The sequence below is a fragment of the Suncus etruscus genome, chromosome 7 (assembly GCF_024139225.1).
Source record: "Suncus etruscus isolate mSunEtr1 chromosome 7, mSunEtr1.pri.cur, whole genome shotgun sequence".
Classification (NCBI taxonomy): domain Eukaryota; kingdom Metazoa; phylum Chordata; class Mammalia; order Eulipotyphla; family Soricidae; genus Suncus; species Suncus etruscus.
In genome coordinates, this window is record NC_064854.1 from 71977120 (window position 1) to 72004139 (window position 27020).

The 27020-nt window shown below is 37.1% G+C and overlaps 1 protein-coding gene across 1 annotated transcript in view; it reads right to left on the minus strand.

Annotated features, from left to right (window-relative positions):
* The window catches only part of ADGRB3 (adhesion G protein-coupled receptor B3), an 898471-nt gene that overhangs the window by 485522 nt on the left and 385929 nt on the right, over positions 1 to 27020 (minus strand). The gene's annotated exons all lie outside the window — the stretch shown is intronic.

The following is a 27020-nucleotide window of genomic DNA, read 5'->3' on the forward strand; positions in this document are numbered from 1 at the left end:
GAAGGGTTAAGCTTTTCTGATTCTGTAAAGTAAATTTGAAGAAAAGTTAGAATTTTATCATCATAACAGCAAATTCATTTGTTCATTTTCTACAAAATTTCACTTTCTTCATATTTAATTTATTTATTTATTTTGGTTTTTGGACCATACCTGGTGATCCTCAGGGATTATTCCTGGCTATTCTCTCAGAAATCGCCTCTGGAGTGGGGACCATATGGGACGGCAGAAATGGAACAGAGGTCTGTCCTGGGTAAGCCGTTTGCAAGACAAATGCCATATCACTGCGCTATTACTCCAGCCCTTCATATTTTATTGAATCCAGTCTGATTTACAAAGCTTTTCGTCATTGGATTTTAGACATATGATGTTTCAGGGCCAATCCCACCACCAGTGTTGACCTTCTTCCACTAGTGTTCCCAGAGTGCATCCTATGAAACCACTTTTGTCCCCCAGCCTGACTGCATAACAATTCCGTTTAAATTTTTTATTTTTTAAAATTTATTTAAAGAAAATATATCACATAGTTGACAGTTAATCATATTTCATTTGTTTGAGGAAGAACAAAGGCAAAATTATTTTAAAAAATAGAAAGACTGACGAGATGGAAGAAAAAGAAAAGGTTCAGTAGCAAGTATATTTGTGAAAATCATTGAATAACCAATTAACTCATTAAAGGCCCAGCAGGTTTAATAAGCTTTCTCTCTCTCTCTCTCTCTCTCTCTCTCTCTCTCTCTCTCTCTCTCTCTCTCTCTCTCTCTCTCTCTCTCAAGAATAAGTTAAAGGAGCACAGTAAATGGTGTTAGAGTGGCAATTGTTGTTTGCATAGGCCCAGCAAAATATGGGGGAGATGGAAAGGAAAAGCCTTGGCCTAAATACAAGAAAAAAATACAAAATATTAAATATATTAAATACTAAAAAATAAAAAAATACTAAATTCAAAAAAAAAAGGAAATAAAGCAGACTGGACCAGAGAGATAACCCAATGGCCTAAGGCTAAACACATGGCATGCAGACAGCCTGAACCCAATCCACAGTGCTGCAATGCACACCACCACATAAGTAATCCCTGGGCACAAGCCAGAAGTAGCCTCTGAGAACTATCAGTTGTGACCCCATGCCAGTAAAAACAAAAGCTAACTAGACCCAAAACAAAACAAATCAAAAAGCACATTAAGACTATTCAAAGTACAACCTAATACATAATCATCCCTCTTCCTGCAATTTTAGTTTTTCTTTCTTGTTGGTTTGTCTTTTGTTTTTTTTTTTTATTATTCTTAGGTCACTTACTGCTGGTTTTGCACTCAGGGATCACTCTGAGAAGTGCTTGGGGAAGCACCTGGGATGCCATGGATCCAACTGTAATCAGTTGCCCACTGTATTATCACTCTGGCCTGCTCTTCCTGCAGTTTTAAGATATTATTCTAGAAGTCTTCTGTACAATTTTTGTTTGGGTCCTCTGTTGTGAGGACAAAAATAAAATAATTTCTTTTGACATAAAAATAAAATAAAATAAAATAAAATTTTGATTGTTAAAGTATCTGTCTCTTGATTCCATTGTTCTTAACTCTGGCTTGGATATTTAGTTCTGTGATTTTTTTGGGAGGGTCACATCCAGCAGTGCCCATGGATTACTCCTGGCTCTATGCTCAGAAATCACTCCTGGCATGTTGGAGGCCCTTTAACTAGAGAGCAATATGGAGTCTCTGATGCCTGAGAAGTCAAAGGCCTGTGTACGTGACATGTTGCTGGTGGCGCTTCCCCCATGAACCTAAAAAGAAAGAGCTGACCATAAAAAATAGCCATTACCAGAGGTTAATGGATAAGCAAGAACAAACATGCTATGTAAAGGCTACAAGTTAAGATTAGATCTGTAGCACTGTTAACAGAACAGAGCACCCCAGGACCACTTATAGTAAATGTATAACTCGCTAAAAACCCCCCTGACATATGGGAATGTTACGGTGGAAAAGCATTGAACCACCCCTTCTCCTCTTTTGTCTGAAAACGTGCTCATGGCCCCCTTTTAATAAACTTTGACTTTTGACCGGAATCTCACCTTGAGTCCATCAATTTTCCCAGCCCTCTTTTATTTTTCAGGCCGAATCCTCTTCGTGACTCACGAATAACTTCGTGACCCTCATCCACCCAGCGGGCTGGGGTCCCTGGGGGTCGCAAGTGGCGCCCAACTTGGGCCACGAAGCACGGATCACCGACTGGACGACATCGTGGAGCAAGTCTCAAGAGCCTGCTCATAAGACACCGGTAAGACCCTATCTAGGGCAGGGTGCAGAGAGGTTAGCCTAACAGTGATCACTAAAACCGCCGTCCAATCACCCTGGGGAAATGGGGACTTCTTTATCTAAAGAGGAGGCTTTCATTAAAAATCTCAAGAAAGCAATGGGTGAAAGAAGAATTAAAGTTAAAAAGAAGGATTTAATAAAGTTTTTTATTTGTATTCATGATATTTGCCCTTTGTTTGTGGTCACAAGACCACGTATAGTATCTAGTACTTGGAAACAAATTGGTAATGAATTAGGGCAATATTACAGTAAATATGGTAAGGAACAAAATAAAAAGGTTATACAGTTTTATTGGGCCATCCTTAGTCAAATTGTTACTGGCGCAGAGTTAAATTCAATTGGGGAAAGCCCCCTTAAGAAAGAAATTATTGAAAAAGCAGAGGCCCGCATAGAAATGGCCTCCCACAGCCAGTCCCGGGCCAGTAGCACCCCTCCTAAATCTGACAGCCTTATAGATTTGGAACCTTCCAAAGGTTTTTATCCCATTGTGGCCAGCGCCCCACCAGAGGAGGACATTCTAGATGCCAAGTATGCTCAGTCCCTACAGGACACTGCACCACAATATGACCATGGCAGATTTCCTACTCTCACTGCTCTCCCTCTTAAAGCCACAGAAAAGGAACTATTTGGCCAGATTGAAGATCTTAAACAAATTTTAAGCCTTCAAGAATTGGTTGCTTCTCTTAATTCACAAGTTTCTGCCCTTCAGGCTTTCCCTACCCTCCTGAATCTAAAGTTATGTGTCCTCTGCCCAACCAATCCCAAGGGCCAGGCCCCCCTCTTGAGAATTCAGAGGGAAAGGCTGATGAGGGTGAAGCTGAGTGTCATAAGACAGGAACCACTGTGGCACCTACAAATAATCATGAGGGCCCAGTGAGCAGGATAATTACAAAATATCAGCTGCTAAGCCATAAAACCTTGCGATATCTGCACTTTGCTGTTAAAACTTCTGGGCCTAATGCCCAGTCAGTACATTTTAGTCTTTAGTCAGTACATTTTGCTAGGGCCAGCCCTGAGCCCCTCTTTCAGCCTCCTTCCTGCCGGCCTCGGGGAACAGCCAGCTCAGGCCCTGCCACTCCCACTTTAAGCCTTCCAATACACATTGAAATACCCCAATCTTTGTTATTCAAAAGAAATCTGGAAAGTGGCATCTCTTGCATACTCTCAAAGCAATTAATAAGACCATGATCCCCATGGGTGCTTTTGCAACCCAGACTCCCCTCCTTGGTTGCTGTTCCCTCTAATTCCAATAAATTAGTAATTGATCTTAAAAGATTGCTTTTTTTCTCTATACCATTACACCCTGCTGACTGTAAAAGATTTGCCTCTAGCCTTCCTTATGTTAACTGTGCTGGCCCCTGACCCTGCATTATCAGTGGAACTTTCTGCTCTACCTTGTCAGCCCTACACTTTGTCAAATATGTGTAGCACAGGTAATAAATTTTGTAAAAAATATTTTGAAAATAAACCTAATTATCTTATTCAACCTTATAATAAAACAGCATATTAATTGGCTGATTCAAAATACTGGCCTTTGGCATGTGCCTTCTTTAAGTAAAAATTGATATTCCTTATCCAGCAAATAAGTTTATACGGTTTTTTAAAAGATGCATGTGAAGAGAAAAAGTTTGGAGTTTTCCCTAAAAGAAGCTCTCTTGGTTTAAGAGTTTCCCCTGTGAAACTCTCAGCGACCCTGACTCTGTCTGTTACAAGCCAGAGTTGCAAGCCAGTGACAACAAAAGATGAGCTATATCCAGCTGAGAAGGTACCCTCTACCTCCTGGTCTTAAAAGTTCTCGTTTTGAATATCAAAGCCTAAGGTCAGCACAAACAGAGAAAAATAAAGTCCTAGCCCCTCTCAAGGGAAGGGCCATATACCCCCAACTCACTCAAGGTCTGTTTTTCTTTAAGCTAGCCACCCCCCCCCATCTATTAGGGTAGGAATGCAGCCCTATAAGTAATGCTTACCCTGCATAATAAAGGATGTAACCACCTCCCCTAGGTTTTATTGATATGTAACTTCCTTTAGGTTTTTATGGTTGTCTCTCTGTTGTGATAAATGTTCCTTTCTCCTAACTGAGTTAGGATCCCTGAATTAAAATGTTTTTCTAAGATAAAAACCACAGTTGTAAAATTAGGAATGGTAATGCTGTATCTTTGCTGTATAAAAACTTGTTAGTTTTGTGTTTCAGGGTTTTTGCTCTGGGGTTTATCCCTTAGCACTGGCCCTGGTGTCACCCTGGCACCAAAAACAAATAAGTCATCATTTTTACACATTTTCATAGCTTCGTATCTCCTTAACACTCTCGACACACTGCTCGAGAGAGGGGGACTAATCCCGGACCCCAACATAACTATATAATCCTGGTGTACATAGATGGACAGTGAGGCCTTTCTCGGCCCAGCCTGGTGTCTGCAGTCCCTAAGATCTGGCAGGTCTCCTGTCTCTTCATTTCTCTGCGTCAGGCAGCTACATTAGAACGTCCGGACCTTTCACATGTTTCTATTTTTACCATTATAACATAATCCTTTCCTATTAATAATGCAAATGTCATATTTATGAAAGGGTCTTCTAAATAGACACGCTCCCTATATAATACCATAATATCCACTAATCACACTTCTGCACAGTTGGTAAAATTATGAGGTTTTAAAAGTGTTCAAAAATGTCATAATAAGCCCTTTAATCTATGCAACGGTAGTGTATATGTGGCATATTCTATACCTGTATTTGAGACAGTAAGTTTCTGTGTAGTCAAAATGCAGACAAAAATTTTGGAGAAAAAATATCACTTCTCTCTTAAAGTTGGTAAAATTTGGCTTAAGTTCAGCAGAAATAGTGCTAGCCTGTGTGTGTCTTTTTGGTTATGAGTTTGATTGCTCTACTAAATATGGCAGAGAGTGGTAGGGGTAGAATTAAAGAGATTCAGGAACTGTTCATGTGGAATTTATAGTGAGAATTATTGTCAGAATTTTGTTGTGTCTCATAAGAGGCCTCAAATAATAGTGAAGTTTGTGAATTAAATTATCCGGCATAAGTGTGCTTTTTCTAAAAGCATTTGTGTAATTAAGTTTTGTGCATTGGGTGTCGTAAAGTAATTATTAAAACATTGAAAATTAGAAAACCTTCTAAATTCAGGTCTGTAAGGGTTAAAAAATTCTCTAGGAAGAAAAAGCAACTGGGAGATAAGAGCACTAAACTTTCTTTGTTTATGCCTCAGGAATTTTTAAGCAAGATAACAATTCTATCACTTGTAAAAAAAAAAAACTCTTGGTGTTTTAAAATTCGAAAGAACACAAAAATGTTAAAAATTTGCATCTTTTTTATTTCCATTAGAAAATTATTTTTGATCTTAAGAGTATATGGAATATGTTGTGGTTAGCCTTTTTTAAAATAATATTGTTAATTAATATTATAAAAGTAACTAAATTTTATAAGCAGGTTGACAACAAGTATCAAATATAATTTTGGTCTTAAGCTCTATGTGTGGAAATGCATCAGATGTCTTTAACTATATTTTATAATGATCTAAACATTTTGTTAATTTGGTATATGATATTTTTTTACAAATTATTTACTTGAAGTCTTCAAAGTAGAAACAGTTGTTTGTTTTTTTAAGACAGTTTTTCATACCTTTAATAATCATAGTTCATGCTCTTGTGTTTAATCATAAAAATTTTAACACTTTATTGCAGCTGTCTTACTGTTCTATTGTAAAACTAATTTTAAAAAACCTGTTCATTTACAGCAGATGATATCATACTTCAGAGTGAAGACTCCTTCTACAGTGCTCATTAACCATTTTACTTAAAATTTTTAACTGCTTACTAATAACCATTTTACTTAATGTTCTAAACTTCACATTAGGATTGTTTTAAAAATGTTTTGGCTAAATCTAAACCTTCAAGCTTTTATTTTCAGCAAAGTTCCAGTCCATCTACATTAAGTAGTTCTAAAACAAAAAGTTTTCTTACAAAATATTTTATTTTTACAAACATGCTGGCTAACTATTTAAAAGCGCTTGTCCAATTTTACCCAGGTCAATTTTTCTAATGTAAGTTTTGGATCGATCCTTTTGTCTGTTCATGTGTGTGTTGTGAGGAATGAAAGTGGCCACGAGTATAAAATGTTGTGTTTAGTGTTGTTTTGTTTTGTCTGTTTATTTATTATCTCTACATTTCATGATAAATATAATTTTCAAAGCCTTATCCTTTTTTGAGATATCAATTAATTTTTTCACAACTTGGTCAGTCTGGTCACTTAGCAGCTGACAGACTGTGGCATCCTGCAACTAAAGATCATGTGTTAAAAATTATGTGTTAAGCTGGCTTTGTCCTTCTGAGAACATGGCAGAAGGTGTAGGGGATGGTAAACCCCAGATTTCTCAATGGCCATTGGGGATAAATTTTCCCTGGAGAATTTCTGAACTTTGCAATCACCAAGCTTTCCTGCTATGTGTAAGTTAAGGCCAAAAGTATGAATATGTGGCTAGAAAGAGAAGCATCTAGCTTTAAGATAATAACTAAGAAGTTTAAGAAAAATCATTTAGGTTCAGTTTAAAAGGTTTTGAAAAATTGGCGATTGTTAATTATAAAATTTTTTTAATGCTAAAGTCTGACAGAGGTCAGAAGGCTTTCCTGTAATATTCTAAATAATTTGTGTAATGTAAATTGCTAGTGTCTTCTGCCTGTAAACCAAGGCCAGAAAACTAAGTAAATTCCTATTTTTATATTAAATTCATGGAAAATATTATTGTGATAAAAAAAAACCCAAGTAACCATTTTGCCTCCTGCCAAGCATTTTCCTGATAGACCTCCCGCAGCCTTCCACAGTCCTGTCTTCATCTACCTCAAAAGAGCCTGTCATCCATGTGTCTTCATCTACCTCAAAAGAGCCTGTCACCCCTCCTGCCACCCACCCACTGTTCCAGTCCTTCAGCCCACCATTCCTGCCGAACCTGTTTCTTACTGACTCTGCCTAAGGAAAATGTTGAATTCCCTACTCTGCCTGGCAGACCTTGCCACCAACAATCCTGCTGACCTCTGATGGGGAGCTGAGTCACACCACGGTTTAACTTTAAGACAGGTCATGGGCGTCGAACTTTGCTTACTCAGACCATATATGCACCCCCTTGTCCAACTATCAGACATTTGCAATCAAACCATTGTGGTTAACAACTCTTCCATCTTCATTGAAGCCCCCAACTCCATTTATTTTGTTTGCTCCACTGAACTTTCTCCCCATATTGTTACGGAAATGTTTCTTGCTTATCATGATTATTGTGCTTTAGCTTTGTTAATGCCTATATTAACCATTAAACCTATTGGTCCAGTTTCCACCTCGAACCTCATCCTGCAGAGGGTCAACACCTTTGCCCAGGTGCTCTCTGGCTCCAGTTATGAACACTGTTGAATCTGCTATTCACCCATCCCACCATTCTATGAAGGAATTGCTGCCTTTGGACTGCCTCACTTCACCAACAATACCAATCTTCTGCGATGGAATATGGAGCCTCAATGCCATGGCATGACTTTGAAACAAGTGGTGGGAATTGGACTTTGCCTTTTGGGACCCAATATGCTTCCCCGTATTCCCCTTATTGAAATTTGTAAGCAAACTCTTGTTGTTAATTCATCTTTTCTGGTTATACTTGCTCCCAATTTAACATTTTTTGCCTGTTCCTCAGGTTTATCTCCCCATATTGTTTCTAATATTTTTCTCCAGCATAAGAATTATTGTGTATTGGTTGTTTTAATGCCTAAATTAACTGTCAGACCTGAATCAGATTTATTGCCTCGTAAGGATACCTCCCTTGCCCTTTTCAGGTGCAAAGCAGAACTTGTAACTGTACTCACTCTTGCCTTAGTGTTAGGCTTAGGTGTTGCTGGCGCTGGCACAGGAATTTATTCATTGGTTCTTACCCAACAATCTGTTAATGCCTTAACTAAAACTGTTGTTAAAGATGTTAAAAAGAGGTTTAGATTATTTGGAACAAACTGTTGGCTCTTTAGCAAAAGTAGAACAGCAAAATCACCGTGGCTTAAATCTTGTCTTTCTGCGGGAGGGAGGGTATGTGCTGCTTTATAGGAAGAATGTTGCTTTTTTAAAGATAAATCAGGTTTAGTCAGAGATAGTATTAGAAGAGTAGAACAAAGCTTGGAAGAAACAATGAAAAATTTAGATAAAGATGAATCTTGGTACAAAAACAGGTTTTCAACCTCTCCCTAGTTGTCAACATTATTGCCTAGTTTGCTGGGACCGTTTGTAGGATTTCTCTTGCTCATTTCTTTTGGTCCACGGGCGTTTCACCACTTTACCAATTTTGTTAATCCCAGGTAGACAAGGCTTTGGTCCATGGACGTTTTACCACTTTACCAATTTTGTTAATCCCAGGTAGATAAGGCTACCAACACTCGGCTGGTGTCCATTATAAACAGCACACTCAGCATGAACCCCACTCTCTGGAATGTGATTTTCTAGGAGATGGTGCATCCCACCACCTAGACTTTAAAGAGTTTGAGCACATTGCTAAACGCCAAAAAAACATTCCTCTCATGGCTGTGGAAATGCCTATGATGGGATTAACCTGATGTCAGTTGTCAGAGGCCCACCCTATATTGCTTCAGCAGTTCTAGTCTCGAGGTAGGGCTCTTTTGCCCACATGCACTCTAACAAGAACATCTTGTGTGCTCCTCGAGCCATCTTCTTCTTTCCTAGGGTGCTGACACTGAGGTCCCATCGGGTAACCTAAGACAGGCTTTCCACCCATCATTTTTTCTATACTAGAGAGGGGGAATTGTTGGAGGCCCTTTAACTAGAGAGCAATATGGAGTCTCTGATGCCTGAGAAGTCAAAGGCCTGTGTACGTGACAGGTTGCTGGTGGTGCTTCCCCCATGAACCTAAAAAGAAAGAGCTGACCATAAAAAAGCCATTACCAGAGGTCAATGAATAAGCAAGAACAAACATGCTATGTAAAGGCTACAAGTTAAGATTAGATCTGTAGCACTGTTAACAGAACAGAGCACCCCAGGACCACTTATAGTAAATGTATAACTCTCTAAAAACCCCCCCTAACACATTTGATGTATGGGAATGTCATGGTGGAAAAGTATTGAACCATCCCTTCCCCTCTTTTGTCTGAAAACGTGCTCATGGCCCCCTTTTAATAAACTTTGACTCTTGACTGGAATCTCACCTTGAGTCCATCAATTTTCCCAGCCCTCTTTCATTTTTCAGGTCGAATCCTCTTTGTGCCTCACGAATAACTTCGTGACCCTCATCCACCCTGCGAGCCGGGGTCCCTGGGGGTTGCACTGACAGGCTCAGGGGACCATATGGGATTCTGGGATTTGAACCACCGACCTTCTGCATGCAAGGCAAATGCCCTACCTCCATGCTATCTCTCCAGCCCCTAGTTCTGTCATTTTTAATACCACAAATGTACCTGAAACCTCTTGACCTTTCATATTGTTTCCCCTCCTCCTCTCAAATTTCTACAGAAAATGCTTTGTTTTGAAAGTGCAATAAGTATATGCTTTGAAAAATTCATCTGAATTTGGTTTAAATAAAACATGATAGTCATGAAAATAAATACAAATTTTATTTTAATATTCATAGTTTTGGACATGTTATAAATACAATTATCCCTATAAACTAAAAGACAAACTAGAATTATTAATAATATTTATATGAGTAATAAATAACATAATTATGTCATGATGTCATTCATATTACATCAATGAAAACAATTTAGTCTTTTAATTTAATAGTTCAATTTAATTATGGAGTAAGGAAAGCTAAAAAGAATTTCAAAAACAATGAATGCATACAAGAAATATATTATTTACTGTTAATTTTGGGGGGCCTCCCAGATAATGCTCAGGTCATTACTATTGATCTTCAGATCCTGTGGTGCTGAGGATGTCTCCAAGGCTATAACTGGCAATGCTTAAGGAATGGATGTGTAGGGGATAAGTCATATGCAAGTCTTTTTCTCTTCACTACATTTCCTGTACCATTAGTAGAAATATTTTAAAGGAAAGTAGAAAATATTTTTAAGAATGAAGTCTCTCTAGACAGTTAAACCTAAACCTAGAAAACATGAATTAGTACCATATTATACACACTTATTATTGTATTTTTTAGACACCATTGCCTTTTGTAAATTTATAGACTCATCTTCACGATTGGCCTGGAGTCTTATTGTCTCATATCTCCATTTAGCACCTAGTAGTGTGTGTGACAACAGAAGTTGTTCAACATTTAAAAACTAAATTAATGGATGTTTTGTTTTTTCATAGCCCAGAACAAACAAGGGGTAAAAAATAGTAAGTAACTGTCACACAAGTGTGACTTGTTGGTAAAATATTATCCATCAAGAAAAACACACAATTTAATTCATCCTAGTCATACATTTAGCAATTCTACTTGTTCTACTAATTCTATTAATTCAGAATTTTTGAATTCATATTATCAAATATTACACTGTAGTTAATCAGTAAAGAATAGAACTATTGAAAATTACATTATTAAATTTTTGTTATCATTACACAAGATTTAATGAAAGGGATAAATATGGGGTATATCTTAAAACTAAAATTGATGTTTAATTTTCCCTAAAGACATTATATGATAAAAATAAGTAGTCACATTTACCAACTGGAAAATAGACGTAAGGATGAAGTTACTTTTCTTACATATTCCAAAAATTATTTTAGTTACCTCTATGAATCTAGGGAGAAACAACAATCAGGAGTAATGGAGGCTGTGTTTGGCAGGAATCATTTGCCAGATGCCCCTACCCTCAGACTTTTAGAACCAAGACATGCCTTCATGGTTATGTTAGCTTCTCAGAGTTATTAGAAAAGGCTAGAATGTAGAGAGAAATGGTTGACAAAGTCCCTTCCTAAATATTTGCTGCAGATACTGACATAAAATATGCACTGTTTAAAAAGCAACAGTGTCATAATAACCAAAATGTGAGAAAATAAAATAAAAATAAACCTTTCATTCCAAAAGTCATCTCAGTAATTATGGAAACAGCTTCTTTCTGCAAGATTTTTTCAATATAATTTAGAAGATAAGAACAAATAAATGAAACGAGGTATGTAGAACCCACTAACACATTGGCCACAAATTGGAGTGTCACCTGCTGAGTAGCCACATCATATTTTGTGTTCTTTTCTAGCCCTCTGAAGAAAAGGTATTCTATGTTCTCTTGTCTTCATTACACCTCTGGCCAGAAAGTTGTGGAAAAGAGAGAGGTGAAAATAAGGAAGAAAGACAAAAATCTATATATGTTCCAGTTGTAAGAAAATAAAATATAATTTTCAACAGAAATGTAAGAAAAAAGAAACAATAGAAATACTGGAACCAATTCACTTAAACTTCTGATCTCATACTATTTATTGTTATATCACAGTTAAATATCAATATATTCCATATACCTCCAGCTATATATTGATAACAACATATTTCTTAAGTTCAAAGGCTTTTGCTGAGTATTAATTTAATTCAGTTGCTAAGTAGCAATTTCAATTACTATTCCAAAATATCTTAAAATCAGTGTACCTATTTTGCTTCTTATCATTTATTTTCATAGAGCTATGTATTTTATCCTTGTAATTCCTAAATTGTACTCATAGCTATAGACATCAGATGCATATATTCATTCTATCTCTTAATGTCACTTGATCATTCTCTACTGATAGCCCATTTATTCACCCTGTACCATTTGTATTAGTAGTACAAGTATACTTTTTTTTTTCCTTTGGTTTTTGGGCCAACCCAGGTGACGTTCAGTGGATACTCCTGGCTATGCGCTCAGAAATTGCTCCTGCATTGGGGGACCATATGGGACACTGGGGGATTGAATCACAGTCCATCATCGGTCAGAGAGTGCAAGGAAAACACCCTACCATTTGTGCTACCACTCCAGCCTCAAGTATACTGTTTTATAATGCACCCAATAAGTGATAACCCTGGCTGTAGGAAGAACCAAGAGTGTATATGCAAATAATTGTCTGCCTTATGGAATCTTCATGGAAGACTTAGAGTAAAACAGAGATTCACAAACTTAGTTCTCTTAGTGCTCACTCAATTTCTCCTCTGACAGTCTACCTCCTTTAAGCAAATAGGAAGAGCACTTTGTTTTTGATTTATATATTTTATTAATATCTTTATTTAAACACCTTGATTACAAATATGATTGTGGTTGGGTTTCAGTCATATAAAGAACACCCCACTTCACCAGTGCAACATTTCCTTCACCAATGTCCTAAATCTCCCTCCTCTCCACCTCGCCCCCACCTGTACTCTAAACAGGCTTTCTATTTCCCTCATACATTCTCGTTGTTAGGATAGTTTGCAATATAGTTATTTCTCTAACTAAACTCATCACTCTTTGTGGTGAGCTTCATAAGGTGAGCTGTAACTTCCAGCCCTCCTCTGAAAATTATTAAAATTATTCATTTTTCTTAAAACCAATAGATAACAGAAACTATTCTGCATCTATCTCACTCCCTCTGACTCATTTCCCTCAACATAATAGATTCCGTGTACATCCATGTATAGGAAAATTTCATGACTTCACCTCTCCTGGCGGCTGCATAATATTCCATTGTGCATATGTACCACTGTTTCTTTAGCAATTCTTCTGTTGAAGGGCATCTTGTTTGTTTCCAGTGTCTGGCTATAGTAAATAGTGCTGCAATAAATAGAGGTATGAGGAAGGGATTTTTGCTTTGTATTTTTGTGTTCCTAGGGTATATCCCAAGGAGTGGTAGAGCTGATCATATGGGAGGTCAATTTCCAGTTTTTTGGGGAATCTCCATATCACTTTCCATAAAGGTTGGACTAGACGGCATTCCCACCAGCAGTGGATAAGAGTTCCTTTCTTTCCACATCCCTGCCAACATTGTTTGTTATCGTTCTTTGTGATGTGTGCCAATCTCTGTGGTGTGAGATGGTACTTCATAGTTGTTTTGATTTGCATCTTCCTGATGATTAGTGATGTGGAGCATTTTTTTCATGTGTCTTTTGGCCATTTGTATTTCTTTTTTGTCAAACTGTCCACTTCTTCTCCCCATTTTTTGATGGGATTAGATGTCAGTGCCTTGTATTTTTGGATATTAACCCCTTATCTGATGGGTATTGGGTCAATAGTTTCTCCCATTGAGTGGTGGCTGCAACAGTACTTTTCAAGTGTAACTAAGTCTACTAGTATCCCTTGATCATTATCGCACCCTTATTTTCTTTGATTAGAAACAGTATTTTGAATAATTGAGCATACCAATAGCTGAGTAAAATTATAATCAATGGAAAAAAAGATTACAGTGTTCAGATTCAATATGAAAGCTAAATATTCAAAGAAGACTTTTAGGGCCAGAGAGATAGCATGGAGGTAGGAGGTTTTCCTTGCATGAAGAAGGATGGTGGTTCAAATCCTGGCATTCCATATGGTCCCCTGAGCCTGCCAGGAGCGATTTCTGAGCCAGGAGTAGCCCCTGAGCACAGCCAGGTGTAATAGATCCCCCAAAAAAACAAAAACAAACAAACAGAAAAGATTTCTAGAAGTGCTGTTACTAATTGAAAATGTTGGTGTGAGACAAGGTTAAACACTTAGGTAGTATAGAAAATAACATAGATCTGGAATTAGGGAAGACATAGTCCTTAAACTAATGGAAGTAGAGAGGAAAACAAGTAGGTAAGAGAGTAATGGGTTGAAGAAATAGGCTGAGCCTAGTATCTAGTAAAGATTTCCAAACAATAAGTTAACACTATTCAATGTCTAACATTAACATCAATTGCCTTTTGTGAGTAGTAGAGATGGAGGAGTATTAAGTATAACAAGACCACTCAGAGATTTCAGTAGTTGAATAATCGAGGTGGTCTGGGTTTAGGTAGGATAGTCAAATTGAAGTCAAATTGAAGATAAAAAAAAAAAGATACACAAGGAAAAACATTTAGAATACATGATATAGGCAAACAGTATACATAGTTTAAATATTACGCTATTGGACTGAAGGACCTGACTATAAGGTAGTACCAGGCATTTTTCTTTACCCAATTTTCATTCCACTATCAATCTCTAAAATGAATTCCACATAATCTCTAAAATGAATTTCATACCAATGATTTACTAATTAAAACTATTCCATTGTTTTCCAGTATTACTAGGATATAAATGCTAAGAGTAAAATATCAACTTCCTACAAGTTCTTCCCTGGCTTTACAATCAAAATTCATACTATTTTTTCTTTGCAGAAGTCACATATAATTAACTACTATCCTGCAAATAGTACACATCAATTCATACTTTCCTGACTGCAAAGGCTATAATATTTACTTAAAATATTCTCTCCTTAGGGCCAAAGAAATAGCACAGCAGGTATAGTGTTTGTCTTGCACCCAGCCAATTCTGATTCAAACTGTAGTTTGCATTATTATTAATTAAAGGGTATATTGTAGGACACTTTATCCCCCTTCAGCACTCAGTGTTGTTTAAAATGATAAGTTTCTTCTATTACTGTTATAGTGGACATTTCTCTAACTGCTATCACTCTGGCCTTATTTTTAATACTTTTAAAGTAAAATTTATTTCAGCCCCATTGATTAATTTAAAATGGATTTTGGAAAATATGTTTGCTAGAATTTTTAGGGCTTTTCTAAATCAGTCTTGACATAAGCCAATGGAGAAACAAGCTACTCTTGGGGGTGGAAGTAGAAGGGAAATAGTCATTTTCTAGAGTGATTTTAGAAAGCTTTTGTAAGTATTATGAACCAATTGAGATCCACACCTGTTTTCTCCTCTTCACCTTGCTCCCCCTATCAATCAGAGATTATCAGAATACCTGGTAATTGCAACTATTAACCACTGGAAGTCAGGGACAGGTCAATAGGGTGGGCTATATAAAAAATCAGAAACTGAAAATAATGAAATTCAAAATAAAGAGAAGAGGGGGTGGAGAGATAGCACGGAGGTAAGGCGTTTGCCTTGCATGCAGACTGTGGTTCAAATCCCAGCATCCCATATGGTCCCCTGAGCCTGCCAGGAGCGATTTTTGAGCATAGAGCCAGGAGTAACCCCTGAACACTGTCGGGTGTGATGAAAAAACTAAATAAATAAATGAATAAATAAATAAATAGAAGCAATAACTTAATTTTTGTGCTGAGAGACATGGGTTCTTATTTTTGTTTATTTTGGGCCCTATCCAATGGTGATCAGGGATATCCCTGGCCTGGCTTTGCAAACAGAAATTACATCTTGCTATGATTCGAAGAGCATATAAAATGCTGAGGATCAATCCCAGTTTGGCCACATGCTATGCAAGTGTCCTATTCATTGTACTATTTCTCTTGTTTCAGATCATTATTTAAGGCATAGTAATTTACTTTGGTGAAATAAAGTGTCTTAGTTTTCTATGATTATGTACAGTGATTAAAATTGCTTCAGTTACAAAGCACTTGACAAGAACTTGTGCTGAAAATGGGAGAAAGTGGCATGCAAGGCACCCCTTCCATGAACAATATTCCAAACCACAGTGTCAAAAAGGACACAGAGACAAAAAAAAAGAGAAAGGAAGGAAGGGAAAGAGGAAGAAAGAGAAAGAGAAAGAGAGAAGGAATGAATAATAGACAAAGGAAAAGAGAAAGAGAAAAAGGAGAAAGGAAAGAAAAGGAAGAAAGAAGAAAGAAAGAAAGAAGAAATGAGAAAGAAAGAAAGAAAGAAAGAAAAAGAAAGAAAGAAAGAAAGAAAGAAAAGAAAGAGAAGAAGATAAGAAAGAAAGATAATAAAAAGTTAAAGAAGATAGAAGAAAATAAGAAAGAAGAAGAAGAAAAGAAAGAAGAAAGGGTGGAAGGAAGGAAGGATAGGAAGGAAGGAAGGAAGGAAGGAAGGAAGGAAGGAAGGAAGGAAGGAAGGAAGGAGCAAAGAAAAAAGAGAAAATTGCCCTTTCTCAGAGACAAGTACGAGTGGGGTGTTACTGGAAACATGAGTGGCAGAAGGATATATTGGTGAAGGGTGGTATATATTCTATGACTGAAATTCAACAATGGACAATTTTTGTAACCACTGTGCTTAAATTAAGATAAAAGCACTTTGAGGCCAGAGCAATGTCACAGATGTAGAGGTTTGCCTAGTAAGCAGCCAACCTAGGACTGATGATAGTTTGAATCCTGGCATCCCATATGGTCCCTGGAGCCTGCCAGGAGTATTTTCTGAGCATAGGGCCAGGAGTAACTCCTGTGTTAAAAAGCACTTTAATCAGGCGCTATCCTTAGTTTCTTTCCTCTCTACTGTTCATTCCCCTCTCCTTAGCTATTGCAGTCCACAGACTTCCTCAAATTACTCCAGGAAGATTCTTTTCTCAAAGATTGTGTGACTTGCGTGTAAAACTAGTTTTTGTGTGTGCCCACCAGTTTTTGTGTGCCCAGATTATCCTAGATAAAAGCACTTTAATCAGGCCCTATCCTTAGTTTCTTTCCTCTCTACTGTTCATTCCCCTCTCCTTAGCTATTGCAGTCCACAGACTTCCTCAAATTACTCCAGGAAGATTCTTTTCTCAAAGATTGTGTGACTTGTGTGTAAACTAGTTTTTGTGTGCCCACCAGTTTTTGTGTGCCCAGATTATCCTATTTTTTTTAATTTCCAAATATCTGCATAGCTCCTGCTATTGCCTTTTTCAGCTTTATTCAAAACTTTATTCAAAGGTCCCTTTCTGGGGCTGGAGTGATATAGCACAGCAGTAATGTGTTTGCCTTGCATGTGGCTGACCCAGGACGAACTTGAGTTTGATCCCTCGTATCCCATATGGTCCCCTGAGCCAAGAGCGATTTCTGAGCTCATATTCAGGAGTAACTCCTGAGAATCAATAGGTGAGGCCCCAAAACAAACAAAAGCCCATTTTCTCAGGAATTTCATGATTATCACTCGGGTACTCTCCCCAACATATTTTGCCATCTTGTAATATCTACATATATTCCTAGATTTCATCCTTTATTCTTATTATCTTTATATTTTTGCCTTCTGATAATAAGTACATGACCATGAAAACAGTGAGTTTTCTGTAATGTTCTATTTGTAGGGAGCATATCACTTACATATATAGCAATTTTGATTTAAGAATATCTACACAGATATGTATACATTCCATTTGCTTTTTTCTGGAACCACAATTGGAAATGTTCAGGGCTTACTATTCTTTGTACTCACGGACCACTCATAGCAGTATAGCAGTACTTATAAGACCATATTTGTTGTTGGGAGTAAAATCATGGTTAGCTGCAATAAAGACAAAATATCTCACCCTTTGTATTATCTTTCTAGCCTGTATATTATTATTATTATTATTATTATTATTATTAGTTTTGGGGCCACACCCAGTCATGCTCAGGGGTTCCTCCTGGCTATGTGCTCAGAAGTCAATCCTGGCTTGGGGGACCATATGGGACACCTGGGGATTGAACCGCGGTCCATCCTAGGCTAGCACTGGCAAGGCAAACACCTTACCTCTAGCGCCACTGCGCCAGCCCCAAGTCTAAATCTTTTTGATACAAATTTACCAAGTACTTTAAAAATATTTATTTCTGTCATTAAAGAAATAATTTATATACCTCAAAAGAAAGTTTTGTTTCTGAGAAATATGGAGGATACTGTGTGCATATGCATCTGTGTGTAAGAGAGAAAGAAAGTGAGAAAGAGGGGAGTAGATAGTAGGAAGTGCAGTGAGTTAAATAGTAGTATAAGTTTCCCAAATCCAGATGTTCAGATTTTTAATAATATTTTAAAGTCCTTGCATCTTTGTATGTTTCTTCATTCGTGATCTGTCTTTTTTGACACTTATATCTTAAATTAGGTAAGAGAATAAGTCTATTAAGACTTAAAGAAAAAGCTAAATAGACATTTAAAATGAAATTTTTCCCATATAAGCTTTCTACATTTTCAACAATTAGGTACTTTCTGGGAGCTCCTTGAAGAGATTCTCTGTGAGAATGCCATTTATTTAGTTCGAAGAAAGTCCTATTATGATCTGAGAAGTTTGGAAGGGCTAGGAATACTTGGAAAATGACAAAGTTATTGGACAGTACCCAGCATCTAAGTTGAAAAGGAAGGATAAGGAAGACAATATACAAGGAAAAGAAAAGTATCTGTGGAAGTTACATGTGAGAAAGAACAATAGGCAAGAACCTATGCTTCATCTGAGATAATTGGGATTATACAAAGTGGAGGATGGAATCTGGGAGATAGTAGATTGGGTAAAGTACTTGCCTTCAATGCAACTGACTCAACTGACCTAGATTTGATCCTTTTTTGCCACATATGGATTTTGTAGCACTGCCAAGAGGACTCCTAAAAATAATGCTATAAGTAAGAACTGAATATTGCTGGGTGTGACTCAAAAACCAACACTAATAAAGCAGAGGAGAGAGGATAAGCAAAAGTAAACAACTATGGGAGAGAAATGAGTGATATATGAAGATGTAAAGCTTTATATTTTAAGGATAAAGAAATTTCTCCTACATTTTGGTAAATTTTATTTGATTAGAAAATGTAAGAAGAAACAAAGAACATTAGAAAAGTCTAAATGGAAAACTGAGAAAAGAAAATGGGATTTCAGAGAATGGTAATTGGAAATACAGTATTTCAAAACTACTGATTTGGATGGTGAGATAACAAGAGAGAGGACACTTGTCATGCATGTAGCATATAAAAGTTCAATTCCTAGCACCCCAGGTGCCTCACTTTCTTTCAGCCCAGCCAGAAATGATCCCCAAGCATACAACCAGAAATAAACCAAGAAGAAGTAAGTCAAAAAGTAAGCCCTGAACTCAGATGCCAGCACCAATATCTGCCTGTCTTCTGTGCTGTGCTCCATTTTCGGCCTGAATTCATCCTGTGTGTGGTTCATTTATGGATGGTTCGCCTTCCCTGGAGCCTTTCCTGGAGGTGAGCTTATATGCCCAGAAAGGGGAAGCCACTGAACTCTGCTGGTTCTCAGATGCCAGCAGCACTATCTGCCTGTCTTCTGTGCTGTGCTCCATTTTTGGCCTGATTTAATCCTGTGTGTGGCTCATCTGTGGATGGCTCGCCTACCCTAGAGCTTTCTCTGGAGGTGAGCTTATACACCCAGAAAGGGGAAGCCACTGAACTCTCCTGGAACTCAGATACCAGCACCCCTATCTGCCTGTCTTCTGTGCAGTGCCCCATTTTTGGCCTGATTTCATCCTGTGTGTGGCTCATTTGCGGACAGCTCGCATTCCCTGGAGCCTTCCCTGGAAGTGAGTTTACAAGCGCAGAAAGGGAGGAGCCAGAGGAGCACGGCCGCTCCGCTTTGCTTTCCAGCCGTGCATATCATTTAGCCAATGAATACAACCACAACACGTAGAAAAACCCACAATAGAAGTGTGACAATGGGGAAACAATGAAGGCCAGCGACAGACATAGAGAATGATGATGGCATCTCTGATGACTTGAATATGACCAACCAACTAGTCAGTCTCTCAGATAAGGACTTTAGAGTCGCAATATGGAAGATGTTCAAAGAACTCAAAGAAAGTATAGAAGAGAACACTAATAAGAATCAAGAGAATATGAAGATAAAAATCAGAAAACTCCAAACTGAAATTTCAGATCAAATAACAGGTCTGAAAAACTCAGTAGATGAATTGAAGAAAAACATGGTTGAGCTTTCCCATGGGTTAACACCAGCTGAGGATAGAATTAGTACACTGGAAGAAGAGATGAATAAGAATTCCATACAGCAGAAGAAATTGGAAAAAAGCCTTAAAACAAATGATTAAACAATGGAAAATTTACTCAAAGAATGGGAAGAGATGAAAGCAAAAGTCTTTCATAAGCTCAATAGAAACAACTTAAGAATCATTGGAGTCCAAGAGACCCAGGAAGAAAATCTCTAGGAAGAATCAACGGTCAAGAACATCATTAAAGAGAAACTACCAGAACTAATGAATACATGCCATCAAATTCTGCATGCCCAAAGAATACCAACTAAAAGATACCCCAGATAAAACACCCCAAGACACATCCTAGTCACAATCACGATTCCCACAGATAGAGAAAGAACTTTGAAAGCAGCAAGATCGAAAAGAGAAATTACATTCAAGGGAACATCCTTGAGATTTACTGCAGACCTGTCACACAAAACACTCGAGGACAGAAGGCATTGGTGGGACATAGTGAGTGACAAATCTCAATGAAATAAATGCTTTGCCTAGAATACTGCACCCAGCAAAACTCACTTTCAGGTGTGAAGGAACAATACATGGTTTCACAGACAAACAATAGCTCAGAAACTTTACAGACTCAAGACCATTCTTAAAAGAAAACCACAACGGCCTACTTTAAGACAAGACTGACCAACAGACACACCAAACTTTGATATAAATATGGCACTAACTCCCAGGACAATTCTTTCTCTCAATGTCAATGGACTAAATGCACCAGTTAAGAGACACAGAGTGGCTAAATGGATCAAAAAACTCAATCCAACCTTTTGCTGCCTACAAGAAACGCACCTGAATAGTCAGAACAAACATAGACTCAAAATAAAAGTTTGGAGGAAAAGCATCCAAGCAAACAACACCCATAAAAAAGCTGGAGTGACCATACTAATATGAGATGATGCAAACTTTATACTTAGGAAAGTTGTAAGGGACAAAGGTGGACTTTTAATATCAATCAAGGGATACGTACAGCAGGAAGAAATCACTCTTCTAAACATATATGCACCGAATGAGGACCAACAAAATATTTAATAAAATTGTTGACAAATCTGAAAAATAATATCAATAACAACACAATAATTGTGGAAAACCTCAGCACTGCATTGTCAACACTTGACAGGTCAACCAGACTAAAACCCAACAAGAATATACTAGACTTGAAAAGAGAAATGGAAGAAAGAGGACTAGTAGATATATAAAGGACACTCCACCCACAGAAGCCTGGATACACATTCTTTTCTAATATACATGGGACATTCTACAGGATAGACTACATACTAGCACACAAAACATACCTCCATAATATCAAGAGGATAAAAATTTTGCAGGCTACCTTCGCTGACCACAGACCCTGAAATTATATGTGAACTACAAAGGGACACAGAAGAAAAACTTTAATACCTGGAAGTTAAACAGCCTAATACTGAATAACCAGTGGGTACGAGATGAAATCAAAGAGGAAATCAAAACCTTCCTAGAAAAAAATGACAATGGACACACAAACTATCAGGACCTATGGGACACAGCAAAGGCGGTAATGAGAGAAAAATTTATAGCTTTGTAAGCATGCATCAGGAAAGAAGAAGGGGCATACCTGAACATCTTAATGATGCAGCTCATAGAATTTGAAAGTACTCAACAAAAGGACCAAAAAATAGGGAGATAGAGAAAATAACAAAGCTGAGAGCAGAAATCAATGAAATGGAAACCCAAAAAAACAATCCAAAAGATCAACGAAAGCAGAACTTGGTTCTTTGGAAAAATAAACAAGATAGATAGACCACTGGCAAAACTAACAAAGAAAGAGAGAGAGAAACTTGATAACTCGTATGAGGAATGAAAAAGGAGAGATCACTACTGATATGATAGAGATCCAAAGGGTAATCAGAAACTACTTTGAGAAACTCTATGCCACTAAAAATGAAAACCTGAAAGATATGGATAAATTTTTGGACTCTTATAATCTTCAAAGGTTGAAAGAAGAGGATGTAGCATATCTAAGCACACCCATTACTATTGAGAAAATTAAGATAGTAATCAAATGTCTGCCCAAAAACAAAAGTCCAGGCCAAGATGGATTTACTAATGAATTCTTTCAAATATTTCAAGAGGAACTTCTACCAATCCTGGCAAGACTCTTTCATGAAATTGCAAAAACAGGAACACTTCCAAATAACTTTTATGAAGCCAACATCAATTTGATACCTAAACCAGACAGAGATGCTACCAAAAAAAATTTAGAAACCAATATCGCTGATGAATACAGATGTAAAGATTCTCAACAAAATCCTGGCAAATAGGATTCAATGCCTCATTAATAAGATCATCCACTACAATCAAGTAGGTTTCATCTCAGGAATGCAAGGCTGGTTTAACATTCATAAATCTATGAAAATAATAAACAACATCAACAACAAGAAAAATAGAAGTCACATGATCATATCAATAGACACAGAGAAAGCATTTGATAAGGTCCAACACCCATTCTTTTTTTTTTTTTTTTTTTTTTTTTTTTGGTTTTTGGGTCACACCCGGCGGTGCTCAGGGGTTACTCCTGGCTGTCTGCTCAGAAATAGCTCCTGGCAGGCACGGGGGACCACATGGGACACCGGGAATCGAACCAACCACCTTTGGTCCTGGTTTGGCTGCTTGCAAGGCAAACACCGCTGTGCTATCTTTCTGGGCCCCCAACACCCATTCTTGATCAAAACTCTCAGCAAGATGGGAATGGAAGGAGCCTTTGTCAATATAGTTAAGGCCATCTACCACAAGCCAGAGGCAAATATTGTCTTCAATAGAGAAAAACTGAAAGCCTTTCCTCTAAATTCTGGCACAAGACAAGGCGGCTGTCCTCTCTCATCACTCCTATTCAACATAGCACTGGAAGTCCTAGCTATAGTGATTAGGCAAGAAAAAGATATCAAGGGAATCCAGATAGGAAAGGAAAAAGTCAAGCTCTCGCTGTTTGCAGATGACATGATACTCTACTTAGAAAACCCTAAAGACTCTACCAAAAAGCTTCTAGAAACAATAGACTCATATAGCAATGTGGCAGACTACGAAACTCTCACACAAAAATCAATGGCTTTTCTATACACCAATAGTAATAAGGAAAAAATGGACATTAAGAAAGCAACCCATTCACAATAGTGCCACACAATCTCAAATATCTTGGAATCAACTTGTCTAAAAATGTGAAGGACCTATACAAAGAAAACTATAAAACTCTGCTCCAAGAAATAAGAGAGGACACGTAGAAATGAAAGCACAAACACTGCTCATGGATTGGCAGGATTAACATTATTAAAATGGCAATACTCCCCAAAGCATTGTAAAAATTTAATGTGATCCCTTTAAAGATACCCATGACATTCTTCAAAGAAGTGGATCAGAAACTTTTGAAATTCATTTGGAACAATAAACGTCCTAGAATAGCTAAAGCAAACATTGGGGAAAAGAATATGGGAGGAATTACTTTGCCCAACTTTAAACTGTACTACAAAGCAATAGTTATCAAAACAGCATGGTATTGATATAAAGACAGGCCCTCAGATCAGAGGATTAGGCTTGAATTCTCAGAAAATGTTCCCCAGACATACAATCACCTAATTTTTGATGAAGGAGCAGGAAATCCAATATGGAGCAGAGAAAGCCTCTTCAACAAGTGGTGTTGGCACAACTGGCTAGCCACTTGCAAAAAATTGAACTAAGACCCCCAGCTAACATCATGTACGAAGGTTAAATCCAAATGAATGAAAGATGTCGATATCAGACCCGAAACCATAAGATATATAGAACAAACACATAGGTGAAACACTCTAGGACATTGAGACTAAATCATCTTCAAAGAGGAAACTGCACTCTCCAAGCAAGTGAAAGCAGAGATGAAAACAGATGAAAACAGATGGGAATATATTAAGCTGAGAAGCTTCTGCACCTCAAAAGAAATAGCGCCCAGGATACGAGTCCCCCACTGAGTGGGAGAAACTATTCACCCAATACCCATCAGACAAGGGGCTAATCTCCAAAATATACAAGGCACTGACAGAAATTTACAAGAAAAAAACATCTAATTCCATCAAAAAATGTGGAGAAAAAATGGACATTTTGACAAAGAAGAAATACAAATGGCCAAAAGACACATGAAAAAAATGCTCCACATCACCAATCAATAGGGAGATGAAAATCAAAACAACTATGAGGTACCACCTCACACCACAGAGATTGGCACACATCACAAAAAATGAGAACAAGCAGTGTTGGTGGAGATGTGGAGAGAAAGGAACTCTTATCCATTGCTGGTGGAAATGCTGTCTAGTACAACCTTTATGGAAAGCAATATGGAGATTCCTCTGAAAACTGGAAATCGAGCTCCCATATGACCCAGCTATACCACTCTTAGGAATATACCCTAGGAACACAAAAATACAATACAAAAATCCCTTCCTTACACCTATATTCATTGCAGCACTATTTACCATAGCAAGACTCTGGAAATAGCCAAGATACCCTTTAACAGATGAAAGGCTAAAGAAACAGTGGTACATATACACAATGGAATATTATGAAGCTGTTAGGAGAGATGAAGTCATGAAATTTTCCTATACATGGATGTACATGGAATCTATTTTGCTGAGTGAAATAAGTCAGCGAGAGAGAGAAAGATGGAGAATGGTCTCACTCATCTATGGGTTTTAAGAAAAATGAAAGACATTCTTGCAATAATAACTTTTAGACACAAAAGAGAAAAGAGCTGGAAGTTACAGCTCACCTCATGAAGTTCACCACAAACAGGGATGAGTTTAGTTAGAGAAATAACTACATTTTGAACTATCCTAATATGAGAATGTACAAGGGAAATAGAAAGCCTGTCTAGAGTACAGGCAGGGGTTGGCTGGGGAGGAGGGAAATTTTGGACATTGGTGATGGGAATGTTGCACTGGTGATGGGTGGTGTTCTTTACATGACTGAAACCCAAACACTATCATGTATGTAATAAAGTTGTTTAAATAAAAAAATTAAAAAAGTAATCCCTGAGCTCAGTCAAGTGTACCCCAAACAAACAAACAACAAAAACTATTAGATTGTGACTTGTGTTCATTTTCACAGTTATGAGAGAAATAAGGCTAATCATCAGGGTTCTAGAAATATGTCTTCCACACTACACTCATGAGAAACAAGGCTTATAAGGAAAACATTATAACATAATTTTGATTTTGAAATATTTGAGTGCATATAATTTTTAAGAGGCCCAGCAGAATATGGAACTTAAACTGAGAATAAACTAAGCTAGAAACAGAGATAGGTGTTAATATTTATTTAATACATTTGCATTTTTTATATTTGGAATTAGCTCAGTTCACTTTCTGGTCCCAAAATAAAAGAATATTTTTTCTCAATATGAGGGACTCTTGATTGTTTATAGTTAACAAAATGTCAAGGCTTCTTTGTTCATCAGCTGATAGGTTTCCAGGTTTGCTATTATAGTAAAAATATATTTAAAATTTGTAAGAGTGAAGTGTACTTAATTTCACAAGTATGTAGTTATTATGCTCCCTCCTTTTAAACAAGGTAGCATTTACCTAGTGATTTGCTGCTAATTGGCCTATTAAAACTGATTTTTTTGTCTTTTTAAAATAGCAAAATATATATAACGTTTAAATCAATTTAGTGTGGAAAATTAGTTTTTATTATTATGCTAGAATTTTGGCATTAAAGAGAATTGATTCTAAATTGTAAAATTGGTATGCAAGTGGATAAAAGATAAGAAAAACATATACTATGTTTTCTCCCACATTTAAATTTTGTTTGTAAGCAATTATTAAGTCTTATAAGTGGGAAATTTCCTGTGGTAAAATGCACTGATTAATGAGTTTGATCCTGTCTGTACCAAACCAGTTATAGCTTGAATTCGGTAGTAAAATTTAGTCATGTGAAGGATTCAAATTCTGATAATATCATAAGAAAAATTAATTTTTCCAATGCAGCACATAGCTTTTCTCAATCTTAAACTGAAAAAAAAATTTTCCTTGTGTCTATGGGTTAGATAATTTTCTAAGGCAACTGAGTGTTTTGTCTAATTCTTGTAATGACACAATTATTATTCTAAATTTAAACATGAATACCCTAATTGATTACTTTGGTGACAAACCTAAGTCAATTTCTCGATATACATTTTTCAAAGAAATGTTCTGAACATTTGTAGTATTGTTAAACTGGTAGCATCTATTTTGAAAAATATTGCCTGGAAGTTATCAAAAACAGTTACCTGTTTGAGTACTTCATTCTTTATTGTTTTATACAAATAAACTCATTAAAATACTAAAGTGTTCTTAGTTTTAATCTACATGACAGAATACTTCACCCAGCCAGACTTTCATTCAGTTTGAAGGAAGGATACACAGCTTCATGGATTAACAATAGCTCAAGAACATTCCAAACTCAAAAACAACTTTAAAATTACTGAAACAAACATACCAAATACCCAACAAACACACCAATTTCCCACAAAAAGATGGCACTTCAACACATGACAATCATTTCTTTCAAATCCAATGTACTAAATGTACCAATAAAAAGAAACAGAGTGGCAAAATGGATCAAAAATTTGAATCCAAAATTTTGCTACCTGCAAGAAACACATGCAAAGAAAACATAACTCAAAGACAAAGGTTGGAGAAAAGGCATTTAAGAAACAACTCCCTTAAAAATGCTTGGGTGGCTATACTACTATTAGACAACACATACTTTAGGCTTAAAACGTTTATAGAGGGGCAGGAGTGATAACACAGTGGTAGAGCTTTTTCCTTGCACATGGCCAATCCCGGGTTTAATCCTTGGCATCTCTTATAGTCCCCAAGCCTTCCAGGAACAATTTCTGACTGAATAGCCAGGAATAACCCCTGAGCCCTGCCAGGTGTTTCCCCAAAACAAAAACAAACACAGACACACACCCAGGTTATATGAGACAGAGATGG